Raw genomic sequence first — 27,088 nt, 5'->3', positions numbered from 1 at the left:
ATGAGGGTTAATTTTTTTTCATTAAAAGATACCCCGCATTGTTGTCAGTAATATTGCCAAAGACACTTTATACCTAAAATGCAAGGATTCCAAGGAATCTGATGTCGAATATTTCAAAACCTGTAGAGATGGGCGGAAATTGCCACGCCTATTTAGGTTACTTCCCGACGTAAACTTTCACGTGTCTTCTTGTTTCCGGCCCTCTTTCATAATCTGTGCGGGGTTTCTTGTAATTTTAAAAAAAGTTAAATTTTGTTGTACAGTGTAAACGGCTGAAAAACTTTTATACCATTTAAATATTAAACAAGTAAAAAGCCGTTAAGTTCGGCCAGGCCGAACTTTTTATACCCCTCACCATAAAATATTCCTAGCTAAAATGGAGTAATATGTTGCCTTTCTTGTTCACAATTTTAGGTGCAAAATCTGACCCCCAGATGCCCAAAATTACGGTTAGTTCCATCAAACGATGTAGCTAAGGCCCTCTAAATACCAAAAATCGGGAGGTACCGTTATTTAGGGGAAATAGCAAAATATGCACATATCTTAACAATTTTTGTTGGAGATATTTTGTTACCAATGGGAACCTTAAATGCCAAAGTACATCTAGTTCGGTAAGAAATTTTAGCTAAAATCATCAAAATACCGAAAATCTGGAGGTACCGTTATATGAGGGCTATACCAAAACATGGACCTATGTTGACAATTTTTAGTAGAGATATTTTGTGACCAATGGGAACCTTAAAGTCAAATTACGTCTAGTTCGGTTAAAACTTTTTAGCTAAAATATTCAAAATACCGAAAATCGGAAGGTAGCGTTATATAGAGACTACATATATCAAAGTGAGGACCTATCATGAAAATTTTTGGTGGAAAAGTTTTGTAACTGCACGGAACCTCAAATGTCAAATTACAGATTGTTCCGTCAAACAATGTAGCTGAGACCCTCAAAATACAAAATATCGGGAGGTACCTTTATATGGGGGCTATATCAAAATATGCACATATCTTGACAATTTTTGATGGAGATATTTTGTAGCCACTGGGAACCTTAAATGTAAAATTACATCTAGTTCGGTTAAAAATTTTAGCTAAAAACCCTCAAAATACCGAAAATCGGGAGGTACCGTTATATGGGGGCTATATGAAAAAATTGACCTTTGTTTACGATTTTTGATGGAAAAGTTTCGTTGCCACAGATAAACTCAAATATCAAATAACAGAGAGTTCGATTAAAATTTGTAGTTAAGACCCTCAAAAGACCGAAAATCGGAAGGTACCGTTCTATGGATGCCATATCAAAATTTGCACCTATCTTGACAATTTTTGCTGGAAAAGATTTATAACTGCAGGGAACCTTAAATGTCAAATTATGGGTACTTATTTCAAACAATGTAGCTAAGACCCTAAAAATATCGAAAATCGGAATGTACCGTTATATGGGAGCTATACCAAAACGTGGGCCGATATAGCCCATCTTCAAATTTAACCTGCCTATGGTGCAAAAATATGACGTTCTATCTCAATTATTGTGGACGCCAGAGTGATTTCAACTAATGGACACAGCTATATCGACTCAGAATTTTATCCTGATCAAGAATATATATATTTATAGAGTCGCAAATTATTACTTTAAACGGAAAAACAAACTTAATATACCCTCCGTACCATGGTAAAAATGTGGAGGTGGGGGATTATCTTTCCTACTGCACAAGTCTGTTCAATATAGACCTATCACGCTTGATACTGGCCCTAGTGACCCCTACATGGAATGTATGGGGGTAACAGTTAGGTGTGTATTGCGCTTTTGTAAGGTCATAACCGTCTGGTCTTGGGGGACTTTTATGCTCATCATGATTGTGGCATTTTGTCCTACCCATAGGGGTATAGCGCTGGCTGAGAAGATAGATAGCTGTACGCTTTGCACGGTCATTGATCACGCCCCTACCAAAATTAGTGGAGAGTGTCACAGTTCGGCAGACATAACTATCGTGTCACCTGGTCTCACAATGGCGTCACCTGCCACACCGTCATTTCTCTAGGATCAGAACATCTCCCCATAATTGTTTCTATCAGCAGATTGCCTGATTTCATCAACACTTTTGTCAATCATGGGAAAGCTAATTAGCCGAGTTTCACAGAGTTCGCCGCTTCAGAGGTCTGCCCAGTCCTTCTGATGTTCCTCTAGCAGAATGGACGTTCCGAGACATTATTATTGCTGCAGCCGCTCGTCATATACCTGTTGGTTGAATACCCGAAGTGAGACCAAACTTCCCGACAGAGGCGACGGAAAAAGGAATAAGTGAATTGTGGTTAAGGTGGTCCCGCTATTGAAGCCAGGCAAGGATGCCACCTATAGTGAATCGTACAGACCGAATACGCTTTTGTCGCCCGTAGCAAACAGTCTTGAGGCTTTGCTCTTCCCTAGCATCAGCAGTTGCTATCCAGTTGCCGATCACAGCACGACAACAACGCTGCACGCCGAATTTTAGTCGAGGACTCAACCAGAGCAAGCTGTGCGATAGAACAGTGTTGGGGGGTTCGACTTATCAAAAGCCTTTGATACTGGCAAACACTCCAAGCTGTTTGAAGACATTGAGCAGACTACCCTGTTTGAAACTTTGGATAATCAATTATTTGTGTGGACGCCAGTCGTATGTGGAATTCAGGAACAAGAAGTCCTATCCCGGTAGAGTGAAACAGGGAGTTTCACAAGGTGGAGTGATATCTCCGGAACTGTTTAACCTGTACCTCTCTTGTATTTCACCCCCTCCAGACATTTAGATCGTACCGTATGCGGATTATTGTTCAATCTTGGGGTCAGGTACTTTTCCTGATGTCATATGTGAAAGGCTGAACTCCTATTTGACCGAGCTTATCACCTTTTCTCACCCCAAAAATATGCAAATATCCGCCACTAAATCTATGATCACTCAGTCCCCCACATGGACTGCAGAGGTGAGCACTGAGTTGAATGTCATGGGCGATGGCAGCAGAATTCCGACCACTAACTACTTTAAGATTCTAGGAGTCGACTAGCTGTGATGTAGAACAGCCAATAAAAGTGTAACGCGTTAGAACTCTGCTGTCAGGAATCTTCTCCGCCAAAAATTGCCAACATAGGTCCATGTTTTGGTATAGTCTTCAAAAAACGATATCTCCCAATTTTCGGTATTTTGAGAAGTTTGGCTACATTTTTTACCAAACTACCTTTAATTTGACTTCCGAGAAATCATGCTGTAACAACAAGGTAGTATAACCCCTATATAACAGTACCTACCGATTTCCGGTATTTTGAAGGTTTTAGCTACATATTTTGACTGAACTACCTGTAATGTGACAGTTGAGGTTCTCAGTGGTCACGAAACAAAACTGTATAACAGAACATCAGAAGGAACTCGGAAGTTCGGTAGTTCATGTGTGCTATATTAAGTTCTTTCTCAGTAGGAATGGAATGATCATTAATTTGGCCTAGGTATAGATGCATCATCGACATCTTTCACCCACGACAAGAAGATGTAAATCTATCCTAACTCTCATTAATTTCCCCACCTCTAATTCCTTTGTCTGTCGGTTTGCCACTTGGAAACAAAAACAAAATCAACATTCATTTATTCACAAATTAAATTGTTGTAAAATTTTATTTATTTTTAATGAGTAAAGTTATTTTACAAAACTTTTCGAAATAAACATGACCGGACCTTGTCCCATATTCTCACATTTATATCCAAAAGCACTTTAGGCCATGTCCATAACCAAAACACATATCAACATTTTATGGTATTTTAATTATAACTTTTGCAGGGGGAAAACAGAACAGCAGAGGCAAATTTTGCACCTCAATAAAAGAGATATGCGGATGGACCACCACCACTACCAACGAAAGGCAAGGAGCCGAGAAGAGCAGAATGCGAAAATATTTGTGAATATACACTGTGATGGTTGGTTTTTCGGTTACAAAGTTGTTTTGCATTTTGTAAAGCTTGAGTTCATATAAAAGCTAATATTGTTGGCAGGAGGGGGGATACACATGCCATGCCGTTACAAACTTTTCCCATTCCGACCTGACAATTATTGCTGTTGTTCTTGTTGTTGTGTTAACAAATGCAAAACAACATCAAATAACAAGAACAAAATCACAAAAGTAATAATGTTGCTGCAAACCCAAAAACATCCGCGCTCTTTTCTCCTCTATTCACATTCATAAATGCAGATGTACAGAGATGCGAACAGATCTCTTGTTACAATTGTGTTAGTAGAACATTTGTGTTAACCACACGTACATAACCCATTCCAGACGACTAACTGGTTAACACCGCCACCACCGCCACCTTCTAAGTGAGCCGTGCCGAGTCAAGCCTTTTGGGGAAAATGAACAACAATAAATGTTATGTTCTGTAGGAACTGAGTGTGTGTCGTCGTGTGTTTGTGTTACGCTGCGGTCTAAAAGGAAGAATGGGCAAACAAAAGTTAACAAAACAATGCGACAGACAGACCAATGTTACAACTGGTGAGACGATGAGGATGATGCTGATGATACTCATGTTTCATAGGGAAACGAGAGAATCTCTATGAAAATAAATAAATGAAAGCCATGGTCGACGGGACCGGTCATTTGGTACTCTATACTACTACACCTGCATTTAAAGGTAGGGAATTCGCTTTGGGAATTAGCTTTGGGAATGACAAAAATTATATTATCACAAGAATATGTCTATGGGAAAAATCATCTAAGTAATCCCACACGTTAAAATAGAATTGTTAGAGATCTCTTCCCAAAATGGTGTTGGGGTCACAAATACCATGTGATGTTTTAGTTGGGATTAATCTCAATTAATTTCCTCCTGGGGACGATCTAAATTTAACAGCCAGCGTTGTACTAACATGTACCGCTCATAAAAACGAAAAAATGTGTTGGGGCGATAAGTTAGAGGAAGAACGAAGGAACTAAATACCAAGATCTGGAAATCTACCCTTGAAACTATCGGGTTCTTTGTGGAGAATGTGTAGTGTACAGTTGAACGTCGTTTTCTCGTCGGCTGGGGTAAGTTCAGTCGCATCCAAGGTCTCCATAAGGACCCACTAAACCGTACGAAATGAAAATACTAGTATTCTCCCTTTCCTGGAGGGTAAATCGGGAATTTATTGATTAAATACTAATTTACAATCTACTTGTATTTAAATGCGAAAAGAATTAATTGAATAGGTATATATTTGGATTAATAATTGGTGTAGGGATTATGCAGACTCGCTGGGGTTTGGCAGCTGAGGAGGTGTTGTTTGTGTTCGGGTGTGAATGATCGGGAATACGATGTATAGGGTGTTCGGCTGCAGATGACGGGAATGACGACGTATTCGGTGTTCGGCTGTAGATGATCCGGAAGACGATGTATTCGGTGTTCGGCTGCTGATGATCGGGAAGACGATGAATTCGGTGTTCGGCTGCAGATGATCTTGAAGACGACGGGTTCGGCTATTGATGTTCGGGAGCCCGATAACTTCGGTACAAATACTATGTGAAACTGCTGACCCGAAGGCCCAGTGGAACAGATGACCCGAAGGCCCTGTGGGACAGGACCCAACGCTTTAGTGGCGAAGTGTAAGTTGACGGATGTAGAACAGTCTTTTATTCCAACCGCAGCTAACCTCCTGCAGAAGTAAGCTCCCCATCAACAACTAACTTTAAAATATTAGAGTGTCTCGCGGTATAAAGTGAATGCGAATTATTCACCCTTGGCACTGACTACGATGGTTGCAAAAATACACTGGAGTGAAATTTACCAATTATAACACTAGTGTCAGGTAGAAATAATGTACGGTGGAGTGTTGTTAAAGCGCTGTTCCTGTGTGACTGTAAGGGGTTTCTTGATAGTAGTTGTTGTGTTATGTACGTGATCATATTGTCACGTTACAACAGAGATATAACGTCAGGGAACAAGACATACAATTTACCTTAAGTATGACGGAACGGGAATGGATAAATTGTAAGAAAAAATCGTAAGAAAATTTACTGATTTCTCAACATTTCTCTTAGAAATTGAAACGGCTTTCAGCAAGATTTCTTTTAAGAATTTCTGCATACTTTCCCAAGCTTGTTTTCCAAAAATTTCCGAATAATCTGCACATAATGGGAAATTTTTTGATTAATTTCTCTCTCTCAGAATTTTTCACAAAATTTCTTTCGAATTCTAAACTAATTCGTGTTCAAACTCGAATGTGAATACGCTATCAGAAATAGAAACTTGAGCAGAAATTTCGTCCGGATTAGGTACGATCTCGGCAAAAATTGTTTAGTGGGTTCACAGAGAGCCTGTAGGCGCTCTCTTAGGCAACCATGCCTTAGATCAAGGCAGCCCAAGAGAGCGCCCATGGGCTCTCAATGAATGTTTTTCTCTCCGCGCACACAACTCAACTCATTGAAAATGCATGCACTCACACAATGACACCCATTAAATTATGCAATAGAACCCTGCAAACATTTTTTTTAAATTTTCAATCGCTTAACGTTAATCTGGGATTCGCGGGGAAGATCAATTCAATCGCTGAAGAGCGCACCTAAAGGTCTTCTGCGAATCCCCAACATAAAGTAACTGTGTCTAGGAAGCGAATTCCGAGGAAGAATCACAGATTAATCATCTGGAAGATCTTTAGAAGATTAAAATATAAAGTAAAAAGCAAAAAAAAAAAATAGAATTTTTCTCTGGGTTTTGTTTTTTTCATTTGTTGTCATAGAGTTTTATTACCACCTTTTGTTTTCTTTTCTGCCTTGTTCTGATTTTTAGTTATTCCTTACGTTGTTGGTGGTTAGTTATTCTGCTTCCTGATTCACTTTGTTCTCCTTCTAGTTATACTCGGCAAAACCTGGGCATGCGTTGTGTTTGTCAATTCTCATAATATTATGCGTGACATTTATATCAAAGTTCTGTCGAAAGTGTATATGAGAATTATATACAACCAAATCAAAACTGTCAGTGACAATCATCTGTTGCTCTTCCAGAAGAGTATTCTGTTATTCTCTAGGGCGATCATTTGAAAAATCTAAGAAAAAATTTAAACAATCGTCCAATGATCGCCGTTGGGAATCACAGAAGATTAATCTGAGCGAACAACCTTCACAATTTTGAGAAATGTTTGCAGGGCAAACAGCAATCGGCAAACAACAACAAACATTTGAGCAAGCACTGTTGTCATTGTGTGGGTGCATGGTTTTTCAAACAACAACAACAAAATTCTTTAACATCAGTTTTATCTGCGCAATTACCTCACCGTATTTAAGGACGATCACACAAAAGCTATATTGTACGAGAGCCTTGAAAGAGCATATGACGACGTATGCCCTGGCCTTGCTCACAAAAGAAATTATAAGAAAATTTAGCCTCCGTAGGGAAACAACCCAGGCTAATACCTACCAAATCCGTACATGGGTACAAGCGACCTCTACCAATAAAATCATGGTTCATCCAGAAGTGTTGCTACCCAAGAGATGTTTGGAGAAAAGGAAGGAGGGCAAATAATTTTCCGTAAGGAAAAATTTAAATATGGATGATGTGCCGACTTTTAAATGTCTTCAAAGAATACCTGCGACCTCACAAAAAAACAATTACAGGAGTCTACAAACCGTACGTCAATTTTGCGGACGGTGTTGATGGATCCAATCAACACAGTCTACACGAACAAAATCCACAATCCTTTACACCGCTTGGGCGGGGTTGGAACGATCGGACCATTATTGTGGCAAGTAAAGCGAGTAAAAAGTACCGTTATAACCCATATGTGAAACATGTTAGGTATCGAAAATATCGGCTACCATATACTCTACATGTCCACAAAAATATAATTTTCAATTCCTCTCCTATCGTTAGATGTAACGATATTTGTAGGCAAAATTGGTTGGTTCTATTCGGACGGACCGAAGTAGCCCATTTGAACCTTAATAAACATTTGGGAGTCACTCCCTTTGATAATTATCGTTTCCACTAGTCATTTTAGTTTGAAAGTAAAATGTTAAAAATATGTATTAAAAATTTTCAGTGGGGTGGGGGGGAGGTGGCTGGCCCGCCCCCTGTGCGACCTTGAACTTTTGCCAATGAGGTACCCGAGGTAGTTGGCATATATCGTTCAGTTTCGAACTTAATTTATGTGAAGGAGAAATGAACTTCAACCATCTAGGAAGGATAGATACCGCAACGAACGATTTTGTCTACCTTCCAATCCCACGGCGTTCGGTTCTATGGACCGAATTGATTCGGATGAATCTAAGACCAGGGGCCGGTTCTATAGACCGAATTGATTCGGAGGAATCTTCGACCAGGGACCGTCATTTCAACAATTACGAGGGAAACTAGAAAACGTTCTGGCCTAGCAACACGTAGTGTCGCCAGGCGTCATTTGACAGTTTTTAGTCTAATAGAACGTTTATATATAACCGGATTTAACAAGCCCACTGGGTTTCAAATGTCAATCCCTTTGCGTATACGTAAAATAAATCCTCATTAAGAAGGTTAACCCTGCAAAAGGCTATAATATAAACATGGCCTAAGCGTACTCAGGGCAGTTTGACATACGACCATGTGTTGGGTTGCTTACAGTGACTTATGAAGACGTGCGTGAACGGATAATGCAATATCTCCATGTTATATAACGTGAGATAGAGGCACCCTTGGGCATTTATTCCACCAACAAACATTTGATATTGCATGAACACATGGCCGAAAAAAATAGATTTTTCTCGCTAGATCAAAAAAGGCTCTTGTGGATTGGTGCACGGAAATTCTGAATAAAACAACCGCGGTGCTCCAAACAAAACTTATAAGATCATCACAGACGACGAACGTTAGATCTATGCTTAGGAGCCCGAAAAAAAAACAAGAAAAACCCGTTTGAGTCTTCTAAAGCGAGCCAAATCAAACCAAAGTTGTTCATGGAAGAAGACGTTCGAAGCAAATGGCCGCCTGTTTCTTCGGCAAAACTGACCGTGTGGCGACTACACGGCTTGAAAAATTTGTTTGCCAGAAGTCTCCTGAGAAATTCGAAAAACGCACATCGGTTCAAACCAGCGCCTGTTTGACCGGACAAAACGTGGAATTGATGGGTCATGCGCCGCACAGTGGTTCAGAATCGTTTTTTTCCTGGTCAAAATTCTGTAACTTTTGCTTTCAGATGACTTATAACCGGTCAAATTCGTAATGTGGTAGTTGCAGAAAAATTCAAGGTCAAAGTTAAACTTTTGAGTTTTTTTACTATTTTTCATCAAAATGTGACTGTTTTTGTGTTTTTTATATCTTCCTATATATTTAAGATGGTCAAATACCAATAAATAAATTATTAAAATACCAAAAAACTTAAAAAAATCGAAAAAAAATTCCAAAAAAATTAAATTTTTTCAAAAATTAAAAAAAAAATACTCCTTGGGTTTTCATAAAACTTATATAACTCGTATAAAAACTCATATACTCAAAAAATTTCCATTTGTGTAAAAAAGCTGTAATTCATATTGAGACCGGTATGGAAAAACACAAATTTTTACGCATGTAATTTCAATAAATTTAAAAAAGTGTTAAACGGACAGAACGGGACGGTCACAAAAGTGGCTGAAAGGGGAGACTCTCCGGTATCTTTCTGTGGAAACAGAATATTGTTCCATGTTGTTCCACAAAAGTTCTAGTCCACTAAATTTAGAATTTCATTAAATTTGGTACCTGAGGAAAAGTAAAATAGTTCATTTTGTGTAAACGCTACGGTAATTTGTTAAAAAGATTTAAAAAATCGTATATACCTTAAAAAAAGAATGAACACAATATATGTTATAGTTTCCGAGAAATAGCTACCTCTTTCTCCAGATATTTGCAAAAATATTGAAAAAATCCTTCCAATATTTTGGCCTAATTTTTTGGTTTCCTTAGTTGCAATATATTTACTATCGAATCCCATATAGAAATTAAATATCTTTGACAAAACAAAGTTTAGATTGACCCGGAAAATCCATTTCTGAACCATCGTGCGCCGTACAGCTCTGACTGGGGATGGGGGGACTTCATTTGATTCCAGCACATCAACAAAAAAGAGGCGTGGTCAAAAAGCGTTCAAAACCCATGTTTTGGAGATGTCTCCATAAAGCCACTGTAAACAACCCAACACATGGTCGTATGTCAAACTGTCCTGAGAACGCTAAGGCTAAAAACTGTCAAACTTTCCAAAAACAAGTGTCAAATGACGCTTGGCGACACTGCGTGTTGCCTAGGTCCGAAAGTTTTCTAGTGCCCCTCGTATATGTTTGTATTCGTGTATTTGTTCACCATGGAAGCGACAATATATTCCGATATGCCCGTTTTGGTGCGCGTGTGGATATAGAGTGTCTCGTATCATGGATCTGTTCCTCTTGCCAGATCCACATTTATCACATTTCAACATCGGTGAGATGTAATGGTAATGGGAAATGGGAACCAGAATATCTTCCAACATGTCTCCCACTTAACCTTCAAATTTATCGTCGTCGATGAAATACAAGACACCCCCGCAGGTTGTTGTTCTGCGCCTTTGACATGCATCATTCCTGCAATGCAATAGCTACGGCCTCCGCAACAAAGTCAATTTAGCTTGTATCTTGCAACTTTGCGATGGTTGCAACGTTTTACAGAAGCATCGTACAAGAAGCGGAGGGGGAGGACTTGCCTTCCCTAAGCACCAGTCTGTCCATTTCAAACCTATCTCGATTAAGCTTGACTCTGGTTACCCATACATGGAATATATAGGGGTAGCTGTAAAATATGGGACTACCGCGGTGCTTAATGCCTATATATACCGCCGATGAATAGTTGTGTCCTACGATAAATGCCTGACATTAGTTCGCTTTTGGGGGGCATTAACCATCTGGTTCAAGGGGACTTCATTCCGTCCACGGAAATAACCCGAAAGGTACAACGCTGACCAAGCACATTGATAGCTTCACATTGTGCACGCTTAACGAAGACTGTCCTTCAAGGATAAGAGGAGATTTTTACAGCTCGCCAGACATCACCATTATGGAGGTGGGTCTGATAAATGACGTGCCGGGACATTTCGTCAATTAGCTTTGTTCAGACCATCTTCCTATCAGCGTCTACGTTAACAGACCACCCGACTTCATAGCCTTTGACCAACGTATTTTTCAGAACCATGAGAAAGCTAAGGATTCAGAGAATTCACTAATTGCCGTTTCAGAGAGCTGCCCATTCCCTCTGGTAGTTGAGAGAATTTTCCGTATCATCATCATGGTTGCAGCCACTTCGTACACATTTGCCGGGCGAATACCTGAAATTAGACCCAACTTCCCAGCAGAGGCGACGGGTCTAGCAAATTGGCCTAATGAGCTTCGTCGTACGAACCCTGAAGACCGAAGAGTGAAGGCATTATTCTTCAAGTCAACAGGCTAGTATGCGGCCACAAACGGAAAAGGTTGCTTGACCACCTGAAGCTAAGAAACAACCTGTAGATTCAGTTAACTGTGGGCAACGGTTAAATCATGTTTCTTTCACTAGAATACCTTTTGAGGGGGATCTATCAACGGAAGATCTGTAGGAGGTCTTCTATCAGTAGAAGATTTTTAGGGGGTCTTCCTTACGTAGAATAACATTTGGGGGTATTCTTTCAACAGAAGTCCCTTAGAAGGTCTCCTGTCAATAGAAGATCTTTATGAGGTCTTCTATCAATAGAATTTTCTTAGGTGGTCTTCCTTACATAGAAGAACTTTCGGAGGACTTCTTTGCACTAGAAGACCTTTTAACAAAAGGGCTGTAGGATGTCCTCATTCAATAGAAGATCTTACATAGAAAAAGTTTCGGAGGTCTTTCTTACATTGAATATACCTTTGGGGGGCTTCCATCAATAACATCAATCCAAGTCTTATCTCTTTTATGCCCGTAATTTCAACGGGTAGTTATCTATGAGTTCATAGATATCTCCCGTGTAAGCAATATTTTATAATTTCAACTCATAGGTAACGTTACCGGGCCAAAAACGGCCGTGTTATTTACACCAAGGATTGTAAATTCTTTCAAGAATTCCGCTATTTTAACGTTGAAAGTCCTTTGGGATACAAAAAAACAGTCTTCCAAACGAACTAACAATACCCACCTCACGTAGTGGAGTACGTTATACGATACACATAAAAAGGGGTATTTTATACAAAGAAAATATTTTCCTAAAAGGTAGAGAGGGGCTATATCAGAAGCAGACAAGTAACGTACAAGCCGTTCAGTCAGTCACTCAGTCAGTTATGTGAAAAAGTAAGTTAGTATTACGTGCATATAGCCCGCAGGATGTGAATAAAAGAATGTACAATAATACGAAAGGCAACAGATAGACAAGCAAACAGGCGGAAGAACGGACGGACAGACACACAAACAGCTACACAGGGAACCACGTATTAAAATGAGTACTTGTTCATATATTTGTTTGAGAGCGTAGAGATTTGAATGAAATGAGAATATAAAGTCCCAGTAATTGCAAATGTTGTTGCATTCAAGTCATGCGTTTACCATGTCTGGAAATGTACATGTGTGTGTGTATGAGGAAGTATGTCGGCAAGTGTATGTGGTGGCTTTGTCAATTTTATTGTATTTTTGGCTGCTGCATATCCGTTCATAGACAATGGATGTAAATGCCTCCCCGGCAGTAATGCCACAACTATCCAACTATCACATCCTTTGACAGGAATTTACAAAAGGGATGAGAGTACCGGGACAAAGATATGGCATTATGTTTGCGGAATATGAAGTTAGTTGAAGGCAAAGTAATCACTGACAAGAGTCTATTGTTGCCAAAAAATTACTGCAACTATGATGATCTGAATATCGATTGCAATATGTGTGGATTTGTTTTCAGGACGCTTGTAATGGGAAGTAAATCGGGGGATTAAAAAGACAATTTATCAAGGCTAAACAGAGGAATAATCGTGAATTTTTTTAAGTATACTTTTGATAGCGTCAATGAGGCCATCAGTCTGAAGTTTCGAAGATTAATGAAGTCATGCAAATATATTCGATGGTGTATCGTTTTTCAGTCAATTGGTTGTGGTTTTTTTGTGACCAGATTAAAAAATTCCTTTCTTTAAAAAAAGGGTCTATAGAAGCACCCTTTCTTTAAAAAAGGGTCTATAGAAGCACCCTTTCTTTAAAAAAAGGGTCTATAGAAGCACCCTTTCTTTAAAAAAGGGTCTATAGAAGCACCCTTTCTTTAAAAAAGGGTCTAAAGAAGCACCCTTTCTTTAAAAAAGGGTCTATAGAAGCACCCTTTCTTTAAAACAAGGGTCTATAGAAGCACGCTTTCTTTAAAGAAAGGGTCTATAGAAGCACCCTTTCTTTAAAAAAAGGGTCTATAGAAGCATCCTTTCTTTAAAAAAGGGTCTATAGAAGCAACCTTTCTTAAAACTGGGTCTATAGAAGCACCTTTCTTAAAACTGGGTCTATAGAAGCACCCTTTCTTAAAAAAAGGGTCTATAGAAGCAACCTTTCTTTAAAAAAAGGGTCTACAGAAGCACCCTTTCTTTAAAAAAAGGGTCTACAGAAGCACCCTTTCTTTAAAAAAAGGGTCTGTAGAAGCACCCTTTCTTTAAAAAAGGGTCTATAGAAGCACCCTTTCTTTAAAAAAAGGGTCTATAGAAGCACCCTTTCTTTAAAAAGGTCTATATAAGGACCCTTTCTTTAAAAAGGTATATAGAAGGACCCTTTTTTTTAAAAAAAGGTCTATAGAAGCACCCTTTCTTTAAAAATGGTCTATAGAAGCACCCTTTCTTTCGGAAAGGGTCTATAGAATCACCCATTCTTTCAGAAAGTGTCTATAGAAGCACCCTTTTTTATAAAATGGGTCTATAAAAGCACCCATCCTTTCAGAAAGGGTCTATAGAAGCACCATTTCCCTAAGAAAGGGTCTATAGAAGCACCATTTCCCTAAGAAAGGGTCTATAGAAGTACAAAAAGGGTCACATAAGCACCCTTCTTTCACAACGGGATCTATAAAGGGTCTATAGAAACACCATTTTTTTTTCAGAAAGTGTCTAAAGAAGCACCCCTTCTTTCAGAAACGGTGTATAGAAGCGCCCTTCTTTACAAAAGGGTCTATAGAAGCACCCTTTCTTTCGGAAAGGGTCTATAGATTCACCCATTCTTTAAGAAAGTGTCTATAGAACCACCCTTTCTTTAAAAAGGGTCTATAGAAGCACCCTTTCTTTATAAAAGGAGTCTATTGAAGCACCCATTCTTTATAAAAGGGGTCTATAGAAGCGCCCATTCTTTATAAAAGGGGTCTATAGAAGCACCCATTCTTTCAGAAAGGGTCTATAGAAGCACCCATTCCTTCAGAAAGGGTCTATAGAAGCACCCATTCTTTCATAAAGGTCTATAGAAGGACCCTTTCTTTAAAAAAGGGTGTAAAGAAGCACCCTTTCTTTAAAAAAGGGTCTATAGAAGCACCCTTTCTTTAAAAAAGGGTCTATAGAAGCACCCTTTCTTTAAAAAAGGGTCTATAGAAGCACCCTTTCTTTAAAAAAGGGCCTATAGAAGCACCCTTTCTTTAAAAAAGGGTCTGTAGAAGCACCCTTTCTTTATAAAAGGGGTCTATAGAAGCACCCATTCTTTCAGAAAGGGTCTATAGAAGCACCCATTCTTTCAGAAAGGGTCTATAGAAACACCCATTCTTTCAGAAAGGGTCTATAGAAGCACCCATTCTTTCAGAAAGGGTCTATAGAGGCACCCATTCTTTCAGAAATGTCTATAGAAGCACCCATTCTTTTTTTGAGAAAGGTCTATAGAAGCACCCATTCTTTCAGAAAGGGTCTATAGAAGTATCGTTTCTTTCAGAAAGGCTCTATAGAAGCACCCTTTCTTTAAAAAAGGGTCTATAGAAGCACCCTTTCTTTAAAAAAGGGTCTATAGAAGCACCCTTTCTTTCAGAAAGCACCCTTTCTTTCAGAAAGCACCTTTTCTTTCAGAAAAGGGGGCGGATTTCTGGCAGGTTTGAATATCTGTCAGGGCATATTTTCATATTCCTCAGGTAGAAACACTATACCAAGTCACCCATGTAGACATTTAACCATCACCGATTGGACCTGACTCCAAAATCGTACAATCATCCGTATATATTATGATCTTTATGCTGATAAACCAGCGTTCCGAACACGGCTGGAGGGAAGTCTACGCTGTGTCGACGAACAGCTTGGGATGGTTGACGATATTGAAGGCCTTCAATAGGTCAAGAGCCACCATGACTGTTTGGTCGCATAGCCTGTGTTGGCTCAGTCCTCGACTGATAAGGGTGGATATGATGTGTACTGCTGTTGTGGCACCGTACATTTTCCGGAATCAATGCTGATGTTGGGTAACTGGGAAATAGCTTATCGTCATAAGGAGGAGTAGTGCCTGTTCACTACTAACGACATGTTGAAAATCGGACTGTATGCTGTGAAATTTGGTAACTGCCTAGTTTCAGTAGCGGTACAAAACCTGCCAGCTTTCTAGGATTCTGGTACAATATGGGTGGCTACCGATAAATTGAGGATTAAGGCATCCAGTAACTTAAACATTGCCATTGAGATTCCGCGTAGGCCCAATGCTTTGGACGATTTCGCGTTTCGGATGACATCTGCAACATCGGTCATCGTTAATTGTGGAGGTACTTCCTCGGCTGGAGGGCTCCACGCTCCTCTTTCAAAGCTCATGATGAGCATTGAAGTCCTCTAGCACCATACGGTTGTTGCCCTCCAAAAACGAAATAAGATCAGGCATCTAACGCAGGGCACAACTATCCACCTGTTGTATATACACAATAAGGATTTCTAACCCGGCATTCCCATACTTCAGAAAAATACGGCGTCAAAGGTTTTGAAGTCGGATGGTCTGTTAACGAAGACTATGATAGGAAGTTGTCCTGAGTCAAGTGAAGTGACGGGTTGCCAGGATATGCAATTTTTAAAACCGGTTGCCACAATGGTGATCTCTGACGAACTGTAGCAATTTCCTCTTATCCTTGTAGGAATGTCTTCGTTCAACGTGCAAAATGTGCAGCTATCACTTTTGCTTGGTCAGGGCTGTAACCTTAGGATCATTGTCTAGAGTGGAATGCCAAAGCTCATGATGGGCATGGAAGTTCCCAAGTACCAGACGGGTAATGCCCTCAAAAAGCGAACTAATATCAGACATACAACGCAGGGCACATGCACACATTTTATTGCTCGCCCTATACATTCCACGTAAGGATCAAGGGGGGATAGGTCTGTACAGGAAAAAATGGTGTAAAAAGCAGGCAAGTCCTCATGCTCCGGTTCTTGTACAATCTTTCCGCAAAATGTTGTAACCATTACACCATTGCAAGCCACAGGGGACGGTGATCTTTGGTTACTAGGATCGCGGCAACCATAATGTTTCTCTGACTCATGAAGTCTACAATTTTGCAGACATTGTTGCGGGGACCGTTACAATTGAAGTGCAGGAATGAAGGAAATGGGATGCAATATCCTGCCTTAATTGCTATTGGTGAAACTACGTGGTGTCTGATATTGCGATGACGACTATGCAATTGAGCATCAAGTTGAATGCACGCTGCTAGATGTTCAGGCGCAACATAACTCCTATCGCAGAAGTCTTGGATGCGGCCTCAACCAAAGCCGTTTCGGCAGTGCACCCATTCCCTACATCCATTACGTCTCCCTGATGTTGACACATGGTGGATTCCGATCTGGAAAACGGAACAGATCCATAGTCCAAGGTTCTTCTCTATGCCTGCACGGTTCACAAGAGCTCGGATCAAGATATTGGAGCAGGCTATATTGCCGCTTGTAAGGTGAAGAAATACAAGAGCCATCACCTCTGAAATTATGAGTTTGTGTTCGTGTATTTTTTCACCTTACAAGCGTCAATATCACCTGCTCCAATATCTTGATCCGAGCTCTTGTGAACCGTGCAGGCATAGAGAAGAACCTTGGACTATGGATCTGTTCCGTTTTCCAGATCGGAATCCACCATTGTAGTAGATTCCTCTAAATCAATCTGGTGCATAAAACCGGCCGCCGTGGGATTGTGCGTTTGTTGTTGTTGGGGAGATTCAAGGGATGCCTCGTGTTCCCATGTCGACGATGAAAGCGACAACTATGTTGGAGACATGCTGAGAGATGTTCTGAAGCAGCAACATAGCTTCTATCGCAGTAGTCCTGGAGTCGGCTAAAATCGGAGCAGCCTCAGAAGTCCATCCATTCACTACATCTATTATATCGTATCGGTGTTATCAAGTGATGGATCCGGATCTGACAAAGGGAACAGATCCATTACCCGAAGTTCTTCTCCAAAAGACCTCGAAACAGACATTCCGGCATAAATTTCCGCTTCCATTGTGAAAAACAAAACATGAACACAAACACATAATTTTTGAAGGCTTCTCCGAGTCAATCCAGTGAATAGAACTGGTCGCCGTGGAATTGTACGTTTGTTGTTGTTGTGGAGACTTTGGTTATGTAAGGGATTGAACCGCAGACCTTCTGAGTGCAAGGCGGATGTGCTTACCATTGCACCATGGTGGCTCCGAAGGCATTCCGGGGAATATTGCTGCTCCCATGGTGAAAAAAGAGAACACAAGCACATAATTATTGAGGTGATATCCCCTGATCGAAGATGTCTCCGAGCAAATAACCCTCTGCCATTGAATTTCACGCTAGGCTTGTGTTGACTGCTGATGAAAAAATATTCTTTAAAAATCTCACGCTTGTTGGTAGTATCTTCTCGTCTGAAAACTATGCCTATAAAATATGTCCTTAATCATTTGGGTCTTCTGATTGTTGCTTGTTATCCGTCCGCCCCCTTCTATTTCTGTCTTTTTCCTTAGCTTATTACCAATTATTTTTACATGATCTATAATATGTTGGTTTACCCTCCATCGAAAGATGCCAAAACATAAAAGGGATGTCATGTTGTTAATGAAAGTACAAAAAATAGAAAGAAAGAAACATCGGACCTTGGATTCCACTCTCAAGCAATCATCATCATTATGTTACTGTCATTCCATTCGACCTAGTAGTAGGTCAGAGTATAACAAGAAATGCCATTAAAGTAATGAAATTTACTTCCACTTTGCTGCTGTCCTGTCTTGTCTACAGAAGAAATCCTTAGTCGTGTACCAACCAACCAACACCCATACCCATAGCCCATTTACCCAACCCATTAGCAGGATAGTCATCAAATAATCACAAATTGCAACAACTCGTTACAAAGGAAGCAACAGTAAAAGTCATAACAAAGCAACAACAACAAAAACAACAGCAGCAATAAATGCAATGCAATAATAGCAATTGTAATTTAAGTTGTTCTGCTGCTGAGAGAGTACTACAACAGCTATTGCTCTTGTTACTGACGCTACAGCTGATGATGATGATATGGGTGGGTGGCACGGCACTTCGCCACCAAACATCACCAGCCATCAAAATAGCAAAAAACAAAAGAGGAGAAGATGAAGAAACAAAAGAATAATTTTTACAAAGTTCATCAACGTTGTTATGGCACATAACAAACATTATTGCAGTAGTTGTAGTAGTAGCAGTAGTTGTTGTTGTTGTTCTTGTTTGTTTTTTGGCATTGCTGATAGCTTTTATGCACCAACGCCATGGCATCTCTCATAACACAACTAGAGGCAATGCAGTAGTAGTAAAATGCATGAAAATGTGCAACTAATGGCACTTGCCAGCCAGGAAAAAAACACAAACGACAGCAACAACAACTCATGAAGAAACTTTATAGTAATCATCGACGATCATGTAATACCCTACACAACTTGAAAACTATTTATCCCAAGAGGCGAGGCCCAGATAAAAAGAGATCCCATTCTCATCTTATTTCCTGCTGTGCACTACGGCACACACCGCAGTCACATCCGCAATGAGGGAAATCGCATCTAAAGAAGTAGCGAAAGTTGAAAACTCGATTGTTAGAGACGTCACGAAGACACCATCTTTTCGGTGCTATCGCTCCTTGTCCTATAGCCATTTAGACGGCTGCACCGTCCCGAGCGTAGTTGAGCTAAAACTACTCTGCTTGGTCGTGACTGAGGTCATATCTCTCTTCTTTCCAGGGTTCGAGAGCAACTTAAACGCTGCCCACAATTCACTTATCCCGGCGCGAATGTTGCAACTTTTCAGATGATTTTACCACTTGTTCCGCTTCCTGACTCTGGAGTCACTGTGGTTGGCACGACGAAGCTCATCACGCTCATTTGCTAATACCGTCACCTATGCTGGGAAGTTTGGTCTAGTGACCCCTACATGAAATTTATGGGAGTTGCAGTGAAATGTGGGACGGCCCAGGTAGAGTTGCTTAATGTGCTCATACCGCCAATGAATAGCTGTGCCTTGTGTTATATGCCCGACATTAGATCGTTATTGGATTGGACCGTCTGGTGTAGGGGACTTAAATGCTCATTCAGCCCATGACAATGCCAGAGGACTACAGCACTGGCCGATCGAATTGATAGTTCCACATTTTTCACGGTGAATGAAGACGCTCTTACGAGGATAAGAGGAGATTGCCACAGCACGCCAGACATCGACATTGTGCCAACCGGTCTGATATCAGACATCGTCTCCGTTAACGGACCACCCAACTTCATAACCTCTTGCCTTCGTACTTTTCTGAACCATGGAAAAGCTGATTGGTAATAGTTCATAGATTTATTCAATCAGTCATTCAGCTCCTTGGGCAGCTGAGAGAATTTTCCGGGACACTGCAGCTCTCTACATACCTACTGTGTGCAAACCGAAACATTGTTACGCGATTAAATGAGGCGCTCAGTTCCAAAACGGCCTAACCCACATGGACATGTGGGTTAAGCCGTTTTGGCATTGAGTGCCTCAAATAAAGTTCGGGCATTGGTTATAAATGATTATAAATAATGGGGTATGTTTTGGGGTAAACAAAATGCTTGAAGCGTGAAGAGAGAGAGGTGAAGTGTGCCTCAAAACATACCCGAATATAATTGTTCCACAAACATTTCACACGGGACAACGTGCGAGTGCACCCCGACCTACAGTTTATCGCTGAGTCTGTAGAGAAGTTTTACATGGCTGAAATACTCAGGAAATGTCGCTGAATGGTATTTCCCACCAATGAAAATTTAGCCTCTCCAATTCGAGAAGAAAGGATTATAGAACGGCAGTTACTTTCAAATGCGTGACAGAGACAGATCCGAAGCGATGCACGTGTTGTTATATCCGGCAGTTTATAGAGCACCACGACAGTGATATGGAGAAGAGAGGTGTACTACGATAAGCGATTTTACATAATTCATCTGAAAGGCGAAATAATCCAAAGCATTGGGCCCACACGACGTCTCAATGGTAATGCTTAAATTACTGACTGAACCCGGAGTTGATTCTTTGACAAGGTCCTCAATTTATAGTTACACACATATGTACATACATATGTTGCCACAACATCCCCGAAGGAAAAGGGAGACTTCTCTCATATCAATAGGTGCAGGCCGATTCATAGTGGCTCAAAGATATGGCTCCTAATTTTTATCACCGAGTCTGAAAGGCATGTCTTACGACACCACTTATAGAGAAGTTTAACATGGCTGAAATACTCAGAAAATATAAGCCGGCCTTACACTGAGGGGATTAGCCACCGCCGAAAATTGCGATGTTTTGGTCAGGGATTGAACCGCAGACCTTCTAAGTGCAAGACGGGCGTGCATACCACTGCACCACAGTGGCTCCCACTTTTATCGTTAGCCATCCATATTGTGCCAGAAGCCTGGAAAGTTGGCAGGGTGGTCCCGCTACTGAAGCCAGGCAAGGATGCCAGCAGAGACGAATCTTACGTCGGCAGTAGTAAAAATCCTAGAGGCACTACTCCTCCCCATGATGAGAAGCAGTTTCCCAGTTGCACAAAATCAGTATGGATTCGAAAATTAACAGTGCCACAATAGCATTACACGCCATATCCACACATATGAGTCGAGTACTGAACCATAACAGACCGTACGACAGAACAGTCATGATGGCTCTTGACCTATTGAAGACCTGCAATACCGTCAACCATACCAAACTGTTCGCGGTCATAGATAAGATTTCCCTCCGGTCATGTTTCAGACGTTGGAAAATCAAATATATGTGTGAACGAAACCGGGAATTCCCCAAGGCGGGCTGACATTTCCGGAACTGTTTAACCTCTACCTTTCTCAAATGCCACACCCTCCAGACTATACAGAGAGAGAGAGAGAGAGTAAAGTTCTTCTATCTGAGGAATATGAAAATATGCGCAGTGGATTGCCGCACTGTTCACCACCTGGACGGCTGAAATTAAGTTGATCCCCTGTCATTCAAGCCTCAGTCAAGTCTCAGACGAGACCAGAAGTAGAAAGAACGACCTCAAATCGCTGACAGACAGCACTTGGGGTGCTGACAACTAAACCCTGTTGAACTCATATAAAGCAATGGGCCGGCGAGAATAGATAGATATATGTACACTGGTAGGCATCCACAAAATAGGATGTACAGAAAATCACGGACATGCGGAGGTGACGATGCCCAACTTCCGGAAAATTCAGAACACAACTTTTGGGAAACGACACCATACAAGAACTTTATTAACTTTATCAAGTGTAATCAAGTTTTGTCTTCTCACCCTAAAAGAGTGTCTAGTTTCTATTCTATCTGCCCCATCAGCCACCCTATAAAAGCCTAAATTCGGACGTTACCTTGTTATAGGGGCCACAGACGTAGTCAGATGGGAAACACCACCCACCAAAATGTTGGTTTTTAGAATTATTTTATATTTCATTTACAAAAGCATTATTTTTTGCAACGTCGGGTTAGTAATTCATCTTACTATGAACAATTGAAGCGGAATACAAAAATCTACTCTCCTTACGGAGGGGGCTTCTTATCAATTTGTAGCAGTTTTGTTGTTTTAAACTTAGACTTCTGATAATAGCCGATATCAATATGGTGTATGGATAAAACGAGCTGACTTACCGCTAACAAAATAATCAGGTTTAATAACCTAAGGCTTACCTGGAAAGAAGAAAGAAAAGTAATTAGTAATGAAACACTTATACAAGATCGAGCGAGTCCAGTAGGACCAAAACTGGTTAACGAAAACAAATTTTAAAATTTCCAAATTACCGGACGCACGCCATTTGTTGTCGAGAGCAGGTGATTGTGATCCGGTTATTTTAGGTGTGGATGCCTTGGCACCTACAGCTGTACTTACTACAAGTACACTAAACATTAATGATAAGAATGATGACGAACCGGCGAGGATACAGCCAAGATTGGTGCAAATCGGTCTACGGCCGACAGGACTAAAGTTATGGGCGGAGACTACCTACGCTAGACTCTGAAGACTGCTGAAGATAACATAGAGCGACAAAGTGGGGAGCTTCTCGACCAACTGGAAAGTTTTTTTCCTGAAGAGCAGAACCAGGACATACAAGCGTGAGTACATGTTACTCAATCTGACCCTAACTGATGACGAACTGAACGCCACGTTGATCCCAGCCAAGTGTATTAGCCAAGATGAGATTAACGTAAATAAAGGGAGTATGGGCACAGTTGCTCAACTGGCAGCAAGCCCAGCTTCAGCTGATTCTATGGCGGCACATGCCGGTAAGAAACTTCAAAGCAAGGATGTTACAGGATCATTCCGAGGATGGGGAATGCATCGAGATTCCAACATCAGTCAATGACAGATCTGATAGAGAAGTTAAAAATACAAAACACTCCTCATGTGCTGTGCTGTATCTTCGCAAATTCGTGGGACGAAATTCGAATTTGCACTCTGAGAAGGAGGTCTTCTTCACCACACGCAAGCCAAGGTACACGAGGAACTTCGAGTGAATTAAACCTCAGGTACCTCAAAGCGAACTTCAGGTGGACAAGATCTTCCTGTAGCAGATCATGTAGCTGCTCAAGACAAAACCTCTAAAGATGCTGCTGAAATGGCAATCAAAAAAATTAGAAATGACGAAACCTACTGTTTCAAGCGAAAAAGTGGGGTCAATCTCTGCTTCTATGCAAAACCCAAGTCATAAGGGTTCTTCCATTCCTAAAGAATCTACTCCTAAACCATCCGTAAAGGAGATCAATTGGCGAAGGGGTCTGCTTATATGCCCAACTCAAACCCGAAAGCCAAGAGTTAAATCATCACAGGCTTTCAAAAAGTCAAGGTGGTTGGGTCGAATGAAAAACCATCATCTTCTGAGAAGACGGACAATGTTTTACAGAAAAAAAATGTAAAACGTTTCGAAAACCCCCAGCCTTCGGCCAAGAATACGATAGTTTCTCAGTCAACCCATCGACCATCTATGCAGTTACCCTTGCCCTGAAAGCCAATGAGAATAAGCCTAATACCAGGAGTTTCTGTGATGGTAAATAAGAGTGACCGTCAGTTCGGCCTTGCGCCTTCCTTCAAAAGAGTGTCAAGGGTGCCAAATACATTAACTATGATAACTGGAAATCGTGAGATTTCCATATTGTTGTTGTAGCAGTATTTTATATGTTTGTATTATCTTTTTTCAGCTCAATCTGACTCTGGGTCTATCTACAGTTCTAGGGATGAACCTGATTCGATAGGATGTAACCACAGATCTACTGGAGTTAGTTGAGTAGGTTTGCACGGTGTCATCGGTCCTTCGCCTATAGGAATTTAGGCGGCTGCATATCCCAACCGTAGTTTTTCCATCGTGTTGCACTTATATTTGCGTACCAAATTGGCACCGCATAGCTTACCGCAGACCAACATATCGCGTTTTGTGTGATCAACAGGACCTTGTTTCTACATCTCAGTTTGCCGCAGATAACTGTGGCATGCGCGGACGACATGAATATGCTGTCGAATGTAACCCCCTAGAATTTTGGGGTTGTTTGTGATCGGAATTCTGTTATCATATACCATTATATTCAACTCAGTGCTCACCTCTGCCGTCCATGTTGGGAACAGAGTGGCCGTAGAAAACGTTGGCCTTTCACAAATGGCATCAGGTAAGGTACCTGACGGTCGTACAATCGTATACCAAGGTCGTACAATCATCCGCATAAGTTATTATCTCAATGCCGTCAGTAGGGGGCGGGATACATGACAGGTAGAGGATAAACTGTTCTGGAGATATCACCCACCTTGGTAAACTTCCTGTTTCACTCTACAGGGCTTGGACTTCGTGGTCCAGAATTCCACGTACCACTGACGTCTACACATATAATTGATTATCCAACGTTTCTAACCTGACATTAGGGTTGTCTGCCCGATGTCCTCAAACAGTGTGGAGTGCTTGACAGTATCAAAGTCTTTGTAAAGCGCCACCATTACTCTTCAATCACACGGATTGCTCTGGTTGAGTCTTCGAATAATAAGTGAGGAGATGGCGGGCAGCGTTGTAGTCGTGCTGTGCTGCTTAAAGGATCCAAAATGATGATCGGCAACATGATAGCTATTTCTGACGCTGGGAAGGTTAAAGCCTCAGGGATCTTTGCTACGAGCGACAAAAACGGTCAGTATTACCATGAAGATTCCACCAGGGCCCAACGCTTTGGACGATTTAGCCTTCCTGATGACATTCACAACGACATTCGTTGTAAATTGCGCCGCTACCCAAACATCAGAAGGTTTGGGCAGTTCTCTTTAAAACTCGGCCAATCAGCTTTCCCATGATTGATGAAAGTGTGGCGTTCAAAGGTGATGAAATCGGGAGGTTTGCTAATGGATACAATTATGGGGAGATGGTCTGATCCAAGGGAAATGACGGGTTGCCAGGTGACGTCATTTGTCAGACCAGGTGACACGATGGTTATGTCTGGCGAACTGTGACACTCTCCTCTATATCTTGTAGAGACGTCCTCATTGACCGAGCAAAACGTAGAGCTGTCAAATTGCTTAGCCAGCGCTGTACCCCTCCGGTCGTTTCCGAGGACCGAATGCCACATCTCATGATGCGCATTAAAGTCCCCCAAGACCAGACTGTTATGACCTTCCAAAAGCTGGCTAATGATAGCCTCGTAACCTGAGACACAGCTATTTATATGCGGGATGAAAACGTGAATAGGAAAACTAATCCCCTACCTCCACTTTCGGTGCGATCCTTCCTTATGACATTGTAACCATCACAACGCTGTAAGCCGCAGTTGTTGTTGAGCTTGGTTTCATGCATCCCCGAAACCTTGATATTCTTCCGACTCATGAAGTCCACTATTTCCTTGATCTTACCTCGGATTCTATTGCAATTAAATTGCAAAAAGGTTGCATTTTCTGGGATTGAAACAACAACGGCTGGTGATAAATGCTTCGTGTGCGGTTGCGGTTGAGGGGACTGTGGGGGAGTTTCGTAATCAGACGACGACTTACTGGGGCCTGTGTTCACGCAGCATGCTGCGACATAGTTCCTGTCGTAGTCCCTCACGTGGTGAAGTCCAGAGCAATACCTTAGAAGCAACCACTCCTGACGTCTATTGCATCTCACCGAATTTTGGATTTGGTCCGCATCTTCCGATGTGACAAACCGTGCACAAATATATTGGTCCTGGGGTTTCCTCCGTCCTGCCACGGACCAAAAGAATCCGGAGCAGGCATTTCGGGATATGCTGCTCCTCCAGCCGCTGGCCGGAACACTGATGTTGTATTTTTCCGGGTCAATCTGCTACGAAAGAATCCGCTGCCGTGGGATTGGTAGCCTCTGGTGGTAAGTTTGGCCTCACTTCGGGTATTCGATCAGGTGGTATACGCCGAGCGACTGCGGCAGTGATGATGTCTCGGAACGTCTGTCTGCCACCCGAATATCAGAAGGGTTGGACAGATCTCTGAAGCGGTGATAAGTGAATTAATTCTCTGAAACTCGGCATGACATACTTAGTTTCAAGAGATACTTAGATTACCACCTCAGAACATTCATCACTTGGCACGTCAGAGATCAGAAATGCTCAGATACAAGATACACGACCAGCAACTGAGATGATAACAAAAGTGAGAACTGCTAGCACTGTAAAGGCGAGGAAGAAACCAAAACATTCGAGCAACTTTTCTGTCGTAGCCATAGGCTTATGGACCAAACGCACAAGCTGCTTATCTTAAATGACTATGGGGCGGTACTGCCTAATGTTTCTTCCTCTCAATTAATTTCTTTTTCATTCATCTTGCGTTTCCCTTTCTCTTTTTATCACATCCCGAGTCATCGACTGAAGTAGCTGTCTACAACAATGGTAACTGCACATTCTACAACCTAACCTAACTTTCTACAGAGAAGTTGCTAATGTAGATTCGCCATTATTTGTACCCCGATAAGTCGGAAAACTCAATAATTCGTCATGAACAGTCGTTCACTTGAATTGTTCTCCTCTACCTTTTAACCCCGATAACACTGTGCGTAATTTTTTGAGTCATGGTTTATTAACCATATTCTGACACCGCAGCGGGATAGAAGACCAAAAATAAGAAGACACGTGTCCCGGCGTTTTTCCCTATCATTTCAACATTCGCGGTTATGGGCCCCCAAAGACCTGAGGTCTTGATGTCAAAAGGGATCATTTTGTCAGGCACATATCTTCTAAACCGCTGAGAATATGTGCCTGACAAAATGAATCTTTTTATTCTTCCTAGAATCTTTTTATGTTCTAGAAAGTTGTTTATTGAAAACTTAGGTACATTTTTGTAGTTGGCTGTATCCTTAATTTTTAAGCGGACCAGAATCGGAGAAAAAAGTATAAAAATCGAATATTTTCAGAAGTTTTTGGCTATTTTCACATTTAAGAACCGGTCATGGACATTTCGTATGTTCCAGAAAATTGTTTGCTGATATCATTGCTACATTATTGTGGTCTATTGTTTTCTTGAATTTTAAACGGTTTAGTATCTATAGAGCAGGGACCGAGAAAAAAGGATAAAAATCGCATTTGATTTGCTAATTTGACCATTAAGAACCGTTTCTACAGAGTTCGTATGTTTTAGAAAGTTGTTTACTAAGATCTAAGGTACATTTTTCTAGTTTGTTGTTTGCTTCAATTTTGATCGGTTTGATATCTGTAGACTAAAATCCGAGAAAAAATTAAAAGGGAAAGGGGACTTTGACGTTGAAGGTGAGGATGAATGGT

At 41.1% G+C, this 27,088-nt stretch overlaps 1 protein-coding gene across 18 annotated transcripts in view; it reads right to left on the bottom strand.

The window, feature by feature from the left end:
- The window catches only part of myd (stromal cell derived factor mayday), a 229,025-nt gene that overhangs the window by 157,997 nt on the left and 43,940 nt on the right, over nt 1-27,088 (bottom strand). For 2 of the 18 annotated variants that reach the window (XM_073987803.1, XM_073987671.1), the window contains exon 2: nt 21,986-22,024. The exons of the other annotated variants lie outside the window; for them this stretch is intronic. The gene's annotated coding sequence lies outside the window, so the exon portion shown is untranslated. The remainder of the gene's footprint in view (nt 1-21,985; nt 22,025-27,088) is intronic. 18 annotated transcript variants of the gene reach the window in all.

Source organism: Musca autumnalis, unplaced genomic scaffold, assembly GCF_047663935.1.
Source record: "Musca autumnalis isolate F117 unplaced genomic scaffold, ASM4766393v1 scaffold_1, whole genome shotgun sequence".
NCBI lineage: Eukaryota > Metazoa > Arthropoda > Insecta > Diptera > Muscidae > Musca > Musca autumnalis.
The sequence above is the reverse complement of the archived record's forward strand: the minus strand, read 5'-3'. Positions and strand labels throughout refer to the sequence as shown.